Source organism: Urocampus carinirostris, chromosome 13, assembly GCF_059441175.1.
Source record: "Urocampus carinirostris isolate Australia breed hairy pipefish chromosome 13, RoL_Ucar_1.0, whole genome shotgun sequence".
NCBI classification, from domain to species: domain Eukaryota; kingdom Metazoa; phylum Chordata; class Actinopteri; order Syngnathiformes; family Syngnathidae; genus Urocampus; species Urocampus carinirostris.
This window is the reverse complement of record NC_142361.1, coordinates 9,568,550-9,579,358: the sequence shown is the minus strand read 5'-3', so window position 1 is coordinate 9,579,358 and position 10,809 is coordinate 9,568,550. Positions and strand designations below refer to the sequence as shown.

At 41.7% G+C, this 10,809-nt stretch overlaps 1 pseudogene; it reads left to right on the top strand.

The window, feature by feature from the left end:
• Positions 1–343: 343 nt before the first annotated feature.
• LOC148353685 (U2 spliceosomal RNA) lies at positions 344–523 on the top strand (annotated as a pseudogene).
• The last annotated feature ends 10,286 nt before the right edge of the window (positions 524–10,809 follow it).

Sequence of the window (10,809 nt, the reverse complement as noted above, 5' to 3'; positions counted from 1 at the left end):
GCTTGTACTTTTTGCATAGCTCCACCCATTCCTCCCACTCACCCAATCAAATGACTAAGTTCTCTTCCGGTGTTTTGGCGTATTTACAGTTCTGTGGATTCATCATAAAGTATCTGAACACTGAACACAGATTATATAGTGAACTTTTAAATAAAGGATTCTTTAGCGTTGTACAGCCAAAACGAGTTTTTTTTCCCCCTTTTTTTGTGTGACACCTTGACTGTAAATTGTAGTGGAAAAACGTGCCCTATATATACTGCAAAGTGTTTCCTTTGAATTTAACTTTGGTTTGGCTTTACATGTACCTAAATATGATAGACAACAAGGCTTTGATGCTAGGTCCTTAGCTTGGCCTGGCTTTGATGCTAGGTCCTTAGCTTGGCCTCGCCTTGATGCTAGGTCCTTAGCTTGGCCTTTGCCATGATCTTTGATTTTTGCATTCCGGAGATGGAATAAGAGCTTGCTCTGTCCACTCCACGCATTGGCCCGGTATTGCAGTACCTCCGGGAACGGTGCATTCGCAATGATCGCAGCAAGGCTTTAGGGCTAGGACCTTAGCTTGGCCTTTTGGCTGAGAGTAAGTGTCCCGGCTCCTAGACTTTGTAGCGTATTATGAACTGACTGATAACGGATAATGGATAATGAATAACGAAGATAGAACAATAACCCTTAAAAACCCCTAAAAACCCCAGACAACTCCGGTTTTGAACAAGATGGAGAAATTTTGCATGCAATCAAATTGGTCTCTGAGCCACAGATACTCATAGAAAGAGCCATATATGGCTCGCCAGCCATAGGTTCCCGACCCCTGCTGTAGGGCCTGGAAGCCAATTGGCTTGGTGATGAAGTGCTGCATCCACCAGGGAAAATGCAAACAATGTTTTCAGTCTTGATGACTGTTTAGTTGCTTTTGGGGCTCGCCGGCTCAACAAGTCGGTGCACCCGTTGTCATAGCAACAACGGTAGGGCTAAGGAGTGGCTGCAACTTTTAGCAGGGCGAAATTGTGAGGTAGGACAAATGTGTGCGTGGATGAAATGATACGTATTGTTAGCATCTGGTAGGTCTTCAGTAGTACTAGCAGAGGTGGGGACCTTACGGAGTACATTTACTCCGTTACGATTACTTGAGTAAGTTTTGGGAAATTTTGTTCTTCTAGTATTTCTAAATCCCTATACTTTTACTCGAGTAAATTTCTGCAGAAAAACCCGATGCTTTTACTCTGCTTCATTAGACAACATTGAAGTCATTACTTCGTTACTTAATAGATACCCTCTGAGTAAATACGGGTCTGTCTGTCTCCGCTAAGGTGAATTTATTTTGACGCAGAACTCCGCCAGGCGCTACCATGTTCAACCAACCAAACGTAGCAGCCTCGTCACATGACCATATTCAACTTCAGCGGAGGAAATTTTGTCGACGCATAAAAAGATCGAAAATGTCGCAATACCAACACCACTTTGTCAGCGAACATTTTCAAAATATTTGAAAAAAGCGCCGAGAAGCCACAAGGGAGGACCAAAGGCCCACATCTGACCCTTGACCTAGGAGATTTAATAAAACAAAAGTGCTCGGGAGAGGGTCTTTAGAACAGGTTGCAATTTCCTCTCTAGGGGCTACTCTCCTTGTTTTCCTTGCAAGTTCAAAATCCATCGACATCTTCTCTCCATGTTTTGACTTTCTACTAAACGTTGAACTTATCGACTAGTAATACAAGTAAACTAGCGAAAACCTTTGCCTCACTAGTACCTGGAGGTGCAATGACAAATCATTGGAGATCAAATTCAATGCCATTTTTTTTCATAATCCATAAATTTGTTTGTATATCCTATTTCTTTTTGAATGATAATCAAAATGTTATGTTAACAAGGATTGAACTGAAAACATTTGCCTGTCCAATCCATCAGTTTAGTCACAAAACATCCATCTATCCATCATCTGCACCGCTTATCCTCAGCGGGCTCCCGGGACTGCTGGAGCCCATCCCAGCTGTCTTCGGGCAGAGAAAACTCTGAACTCGTTGCCAGCCAGTCGCAGGAGACACGGAGATGGACGACTCACTCGCTCATTCACATATATGGACAATTTGGACCAGCCAATTAACCAGAGATGCATGTTTTTTTTGAAGGAAACCGGATAAAACCCACGCAAGCACAGGGAGAACATGCAAACTCCGCACGGGAAAGTAGCTGTTTTTCATCCCATGACCTCAAAACTGTGCCGCGCATGCGCTAACCACTCATCCACCGTGCCGCCCTGGTCACAAAACAATCAACAGATAAATGGAACATTTGAAAAAAAAAGTTCTACCTCAACAGTAAAATGTTTTACGCTTGAGGATAAACAGTGTACTCATGTTTAGGACTATGGATGGTCCAGGAATTAGTTCAAACCTGTGACATTTTCAAGACATTGCTTTTAGAGATGTTGCTAGTAAAACTCGGTAGCTGATATAGGTATTGGCTGCCTTCTAGAGGAACAATCAGGAACCTGACATTTTTGGTATTATTTAACGCTTCTTAGTGGTAAAGCAAACTTAATTAATCCTAAAAAATAACCGATTGATTTGAATAAAATACAAACATACAAAAACGATAAAAAAAACATGCATTAGAAAAAATCATAGTTGGAAAATATTTGATTTACTCAACATGAGTTTTAAGGCGGCGCAGTGGTGAGCGCATGTGCGGCACAGTTCATGTCATGGGAACCTCCTGCATGGGTTAAAATCCAGCTCCAGACTTCCTGTGCGGAGTTTGTATGTTTCCAGTTTCCTCCCACATTCCAAAAACATGCATTTCAGGTGAATTGGCCGGTCCAAATTGTCCCTAGGTGTGAATGAGCGAGTGAGTTGTCTGTCCCCGTGTGCCCTGCGATTAGCTGGCAACCAGTTCAGGGTGTCCCCTGCCCACTGCCCGATGATTGCTGGGATGGCTCCAGCACCCCCGCGACCCTACTGAGGATAAGTGGTGCAGCTGATGAGATGAGATGAGTTTTAAGGGAGTTGACATTATTACCTGCCATCTTGCTGCGTCGGGTAGCCCAAATACCTTGTAAAGGGCTAGGCACACAAAAAAGAAAAAAACAAATGGTGTGGTTTGATCAATTTGAGTGTCTGTAGTTTACATTCTACCTTTTGCTTTGTAACACCCATTTTTGGTTGCACTACACGACACAGCGACAACTAGTGGTCAAATATTACATGGTACACCTCTGACAGAATGGCCACTCAATGAATGCACCTTCAACGAAACCATTAAAGGTATTTAAAGGCCTTTCTTTAAAAATACCATTTATTTTTGGCGAAAAAAAAGGAAATTTTATTTTGTAATGGTGTCTGTATCTAATAATTTTAATGACTCACTATCAGTATCATTATATAATTATCCAAAGGACCAAAGATGTTTGATAGCACTGTGTTTAGACCATGGTTCATAGTGATTTTCCTGGTAATTTGATTTCTAACTGGCAAGAGAAATCTTTGGCATTATCAATGTGTTTAAAGTCAATGTTTGAGTGGTTGACTGTGCTCATTTTAACCCTACCTCTAATAACATAATAATAATAGGACATTATAACAGCTTAGTAATAACATATGTTGCTATTTAGGAAATGCTAACTGGAAGCCCTTCGCGCTAATCAGGGAGAAAAAAAAGTAGCTAAAGGTTGGCTACCAGTGCAAGTGGTTCCTGTTGTGAGTCTAGACACCATCAAATATTAGGCTGATACCAACACCTCGTATTGATGCTTGCCCATCCCAATATACTATGGGTCTCAAATTTTCGGCCCTCAGGATAGTTTGGGCCCACCGCCCTAATATAAACGTTAAAGGCAAATTATGTATTATTTTCTCACTAGATGTCACTATATTCGTTCGTGCCACCGAAAACAATTGCTAGAAGCACAATGGAAAAAATAGGTTCAAAGTCAACAAAAAGCACCTCATTACTTTTGAAAATTAGTGAAATAAGAAAATAAAAAGAAAATTATGTCAGAAAAAAAAAGGAAAAGGACACACTTCATATGAGGTAAGAGAAATTAAACGTAAATGATTGTTATCGTAGCAGCACGGCGGCGCAGTGGTTAGAGCTTGTGCGGCACAGTTCATGTCATGGGAACCTGTTGTGGGTTCAAATCCAGCTCCAGACTTCCTGTGCGGAGTTTGTATTTTCTCCCCGTGCTCGCGTGGGTTTCCTCCGGGCACTCCGGTTTCCTCCCACGTTCCAAAAACATGCATTTCAGGTGAATTGGCCGGTCCAAATTGTCCCTAGGTGTGAATGAGCGAATGAGTTGTCTGTCCCTGTGTGCCCTGCGATTGGCTGGCAACCAGTTCAGGGTGTCCCCTGCCCACTGCCCGGAGATGGCTGGGATGGGCTCCAGCCCCCCGCAACCCTGATGAGGATAAGCGGTACGGCTGATGAGATGAGATGAGATGATTGTTATCGTGTCAATATTACTCATTACATCGGCAAATTATCTTGATATTTTTTTTAAAGCTTCAGCTAACTTTTAGTGTGTAGCCTAAATGCCAACAGTAGCCTTGTAAACACTGCATGGGTCGAAAAACAAAATCAGGCACGCCTTCAAAACAATCGTTAGACACACAATCCAAGTAATTTAATGTATATATTTAATTATTCATGTATTTATTATTTTAATTTTTAATCATATGACCAAAAAAAATCTTTTTTTCCCCAATTATGACACACACACACACACACACACAACATGACGATGACTATCAGCTACGACAGCGTCCTTTTCCTCTGTCTTCTGACCAGCGCATGTATTCTTTTCCCTCCAGGCTGAGCCCAGCCCACCACATACGTCACAAGGTTTGCAAACAAATCAAACAGTTTTATGTAAAACTATATGTGGTATGCATTATCCGAGCGTGTGCTTGATTATGTATTACATCAAAAGAAATGCATGTGTGTGTTTCTATATTAAACTCCTTCAGTCAAGGTCAAGAAATGACCAGGGGTTCTTTAAGTGATCATGCCATGGTATAGCAAAGCCACCAAGTATGCATAACAAGAGCGCCGAGCCTCAAGTGATAGGCCCTCTACATAGAATGCATACAGCCCATAACTCTACTCAGGAACATTGGCTCAAACACAAAACTAGAGACACTCGTATCTCCCGTCTAATTTGTGCAATCGTGGCGTGGTGATTGCTTGTTGTCAGAGCGGGTCGGAGTGTTCTCATAACAGGAGACTCGCTGGGTTGATTGAGTGCACCGCGAGCCAAATGAAGAGCGATCACGCCGCCAGCACGCAACGCTCTGGAGCGTTTCCCAGCAGCCGTGCTGGACCTTGCTAGCAAGTTTCTGTCAGCGTTCCGAGGATGATTCATGCACCAGTTGGACACTGTAAAAACACGTCCGAGACTGTCTAAATGTCATCTTGAACAGTGGTTCTCAACTGGTCTGACTTGAAGACCCACTCTTCCGCCCTAGTGACAAACTCTGACCTGAATCAAGAAAAAATAATACTTCTAAAATGTATCGAATGAGAGGATTGTGTAGTTTAAAGCAGAGATGGTAGAATTTTTTCACCTTTTAAAATAACAAAACAAAATGACCAGCAAACCTAAAATTCTTCAGGTACCGTATATACTCACATGTGAGACTTCATCCATATAAGTGACCCCCTAAAACCGCTTTAAAATAGCCACAAAATTAGTACCCAAGAGATATATAAAACTTAACATCGATAATTTTTTAATCGTGTAGACAAGAAAGACTAATATACTGGTGTTGCTTTGGACTACACTCTAGGCCAGGGGTCAGAAACCTTTTCGGTGTGGAGTGCCACTTTCAAATTTCCTTGTAAATCAGTGTGCCACACCAAGATTAATGACTCGCACAACATTTTTTTTTTTATATCCAACTGAGCTGTCATTTTACACTAGTCCAAATATACAACATGGATAGACATTGAAATCGTATAACTGACCTATTTATCTAGCACTATTCTTGTTCATCAATGAACTAAAAAATGAATGTGAGCAATGCGTGTAAAGGCCTGTAAACATCCATGGCTTCAACTTTTTACCACAAAAATCAACCAATCTTTATCAACATTGAACCATAATCAAAAAACAAGTGATATGGACAGCTACCATACCATTCACCGATGAAATCTTATAGCAGAGAATATCAAATTGAAACATACGCGCTTTCTGCCAGCCCCTCCTCTTGACGTTCTACACTTCTGGCTGACATGGGGATTTGTTTTATTCTTGTTTTTGATTGTCTATTTGTTTGGCAAGCCACCAAACAAAACCTCTGAGCTCGAAAAGAACGCTTCTTTAATATATTCGCATTAAGTAAAATATTTTCCGTGCTTTGCTATGCAGTGAGCAATGGCGTTTTTAGCAGTGACGATGGTTTTCAGGGTCTGTGTTTGTTTGCCGTACCTGGACACAACGCGTTGTAATGTCTCCACCTTGTCAGACTCGTCCTTGAATTCATGTGTATGATTCGTTACGTAATAACATTTAACCCTTGATGTGCGGGGTACAACGCTTTCGAGGCATAATGCACAAACAGCACGGTCATTTTTTTTTTGCACAAAGCCCGGGTCATTTGCCCACGCTGGGTGAAAAGAATAACATTTTCTCGCTGGAGGAGCCGTCATGAGTCATTCGTTTATCGTGCTCCTGTTTCGTTGGCTGGGTTAAAACAAGGATCTCCTCTCCTCGGCGCCGCACAGACACACGATCACAAACGGAGCAGAGGAGGAGGGGCGCGACCGTAAAGCCTTTAAACAACACGGCGCGCAACTCAAAATGTCTACATTTCAGGTAAATCCGCTTAAAGAAAAAAAAAAATCATTATTATTTTGCCGTGCGCTCGCCTGCCACTGGTTAACCCCTCGCATGCCACTGCTGGCATGTGTGTCATAGGTTGCCGACCCCTGCTCTAGGCCAATGTGAAAAATAGCTAACTGCATTTTTCAGTACTTGATATTTTTTTAAATGATTTGTTCAGAGACATTTATTAAATTTCATGAAAAAAAAGTTTTGCCCTAGCCGTGTTGCATATTGTGTTTTTCATTGCAAATATCGTGCTTAAAAATTAAATATATGAGAACTTAGGATAAGCCTTTTACCTATTTTCAAGGTCAGGCATGCCAGTTACGGCCTGTTATAAATTTTTTACTGGCCCGCGTCGACTGTCATTAATTAATAATTAGTTGACCGCAGTATAAAATAAATTTGTGCTAAAAAATTTAAATCTCCATTTCACCAGTTAATGGAACTAACCCTTTGGCCACCTCACCTGCCGCTTTCTGTGAAAATTTTAGCCCACCCCATTTCCAACATGGCAAATGTAAATAAAAGAAGGAGAGTTGACTGGCAGGGCTTGCCACTTCCTAGACAATTGGAAATTGGACTACTTGTCACCGAAATCCAAAACAACCGTGTCTGCCTTATTTGCAAGGAAACTGTTTTCAAAAGAGTATAACATCAAGAAGAAATATGCTGACTACAATAAGCCAACTTGAAACGTGCACTGTGAAAAGGTAAAGCAAAAAAAAGCTGTTTTAACAGCACAGCAGTGCTTTTTCACTAGACCCTGGGGGTCAAATGAAAACGCTACAAAGGAGGGCTACGAGGTAGCGGCGCTGATTGCTAAGCACTGCAAAATCTGGACGGAGGGTGAATTTAGTAAAGGCTGTTCAAAAAATGCCAGGCTGATTAGTCGGCCCTCACACATTTTCTGCTTACCAAATATGGCCCGCTTTTTCAAAGGTTAGCGCCTTGCATGGCTGCACAGATCACGGCCGCTATTGGGAAATGTGAAGCACAGTGTAAAGCTCTTTGGGAAGTCATTGAAATAGAGAGTATCCTGACCAGCTGTATCTCTGTGTGGTGTGGAGGCTGCAGCGCTACCGACTGGGGTAGTGTGAGGAGGGTAACGAGGACAGCAGAGAAAATAATCGGGACTACTCTTCCCTCCATTCAGGACATTGGCCAGAAGCGCTGCCTATCCCATGCTAAGAACATTACCGGGGACCCCTCTCACCCCCATCATGGACTGTTCACTCTGCTAGCCTCTGGGAAGAGGTACTGCAGTGTGCGGTGCAGGACCACCAGGCTCCGCAATAGTCTAGTCCCCCTGGCCATTAGACTGTTAAATGGTCAATCTAACATATAGTTAACTTAAATCTAAACGGCTGCTAATCTGACTTTTTGCACTACTGGCAGTTTTTTATAGCTTGCCACTCCTTGCACATTGCTCTCTGCACTATTGTAATTACAGCGTTATTGTTACAGTGTTAATGTTACTGTGTACCTGACTTGTTAACCTGACTGCCCATTTTGCACATCTGGTTAGCTACTCTTCTTGCACTATCGGCACTATGGTAAAATACTATACGTAGCCAAAATACAATACAACTTTATTTATATCTGTACATTCAAGGAAACTGTGGGGGTCAGATGCATCGGCATTTCGTTCTGTATACACGTGTACTAGAATGACAATAAAGTAGATCTGAATCTGAATCTGAATCTGAAGGAAGTTCTTCTCAGTACAATTTACCACTGGGAAATGCTACCTTAATCTTTTGCATGGCTTGTAGTTAATGTCCAGAAAGGATGCATAATCCTTTTACTATTAGAGATTTCATACTCCTTTGTGTAGGTTAGAGCTAAGACTCAAAATTCGTCAATTATTAAGTCGTGCCGGTCGGGCTTCTCTTTTGCGTATTTTTTTTGTTGTCTTCGTGGAGGATTAACACAGCAGGCAATTACTTTTATCAATGTATTTTTTTAGTTAAAGAAAAGAGTTTAACTCAAAATCACATATCCCAAGAAATTTTCCTCTTCAGTGTTGGGGTAAAAGACGCGTGGATTCCTCCTTCCACCTCCCTCATTTCAGACGTCATTCTGCTTCTTGCCAATAGCTTACAAGCTTTACAAACTTTCTGCTTTTCCGCCAAATCTTTTACTTTTTTCACCTTGTAATCCTCAGAATTTGATTGTCTTTTCTGTGCCATTTCATTCAGTTTTACTTTTGTTTCCTGCATGCCGCCAAAATACGCACTTCATCGCCAAACTGTTCATTTAGGCAGTGCACTTGAAGTGCAAACTTGATTCGAGGGACTCGGCCCAAAGTGACCCCCAAGCTGCAAAGTTGAGAAAAAACGCACAGTTCGGGGCTGAAGTACACACGGCCGGAGTAAAGCTTTGTGTTTACTTTGGCCACAAACTAAAGATTCGGGTTTATTTTTCCCTCATTTATCAAATCAAGTTCCTCTGTCTGGTTTGGACAGGTTCGGGTTTATATACTCACGACTTGTGTCGGGTCGGGCTGAATCTTTTAGGTCCAAGCTTACCTCTTGCATGCACCTGTCCTCTTGAGCGCGAACTGTCGAGGGCGATTCCGCTTTATAGTCAAGTGAGGTCATGTTTATTTGTATAGCTCTAAATCACAAAAAACTCTCAAAGGGCAATACAGACTACAGATTACTATTGCACCCAAAAAACTAAGCATGAGGAAAGTAAAAAACCTTAAGACGCACATGAAGTAATCCCTCTTCCAGGAGGACCAGGCTGCAATGGATGCTGCAAGGGCAATAACAGACAAAACACAGACATTATCAACATGAAATATAGGTAATAGCAGAATGTTCGGTTGACACTTTCAGTGAGGTTGCAGATCTTATCTCAGAAGGCAGAGCATTCCACAGCACCAAGGCCCGAATGGAGAACGCTTTCAGACCTGCGGATTTCTTCTTGGCTCTTGGGATTACCAGTAAACCAGCATTTTTCGAGCAAATGCTTTGATAGGAACATAGGGGAAACTAAATCTGAAAGATATGAAGGGGGAAGTCCATGCATGATGTTAACAATGGCATACAAATTAATGCCAGCTGCTGTTAATCACAAGGGAATAAATGCAATGGCAAAGAGAAGCTCCCAGAGAGCAGTGTCGGTATCATTTTTAAGCAGACTTTTTATGAAACATGGCAACAATATCAAGCAGTTTCAAGCACTTCACCTAAATTTCAAGCGCTTTTAAATCCTTGACAGCACAATATTAAAATCAAGCATTTTTAAGGATTTTAAGCACAAGTATGAGCCCTGTTTGTATCCCGGCCCCCCAGCTGTATTTTTTCTACACTAACGCGGCTCACGACTCAAAAAGTTCACCCACCCTTGCTCCAAACTGTTCAAGTGCACCTCAATATTGCGCAGCAGATTTATTATAGACGTAAGATCACAATTTCTCATACTCCATTATGAAGACGCGTCCGTGATATTACATTAGTGAGCTTTAACCCTCTGGAGTACACTTTCATTCCGCCAAGCCCCTTTAGGCGAATGAGATGCGAATAACGCTTGCTTGGGTACCTGGCAACTGCATCGCGTAAAATATAGCGGCGGCGGCCGACAACTCGCAGTAAGCATCGTCTTTGTCGTGCAAATGTGAAAAATTACATTTGCGTGTCACGAACTCCTTGGCTGAGGGGCGCTTTTCTTGAATGAAACATCAAAGACGCTCCAGTATTTAAAAGACACAAATAAATCAAGGAGGACGATACATAAATAAGAACAATGAGGATTTAAACCAGAGGCCAAGATATGATGTACTCCTTCGAAGTATCATTCATTGTATTTATCTCCTTTAGTCATTCATTCATTCATTCATTCATTCATTTTCCAACAACCAGATATACCCGCATATAAATTTACAACAATTTCCAAAAATGACCCATAATAGTCAAAACCTGCAAAGTAGAAACTATTTTTTTTAAATTAAATACTTCTTATATTGAAACCAAAGAACAAGCCCTATC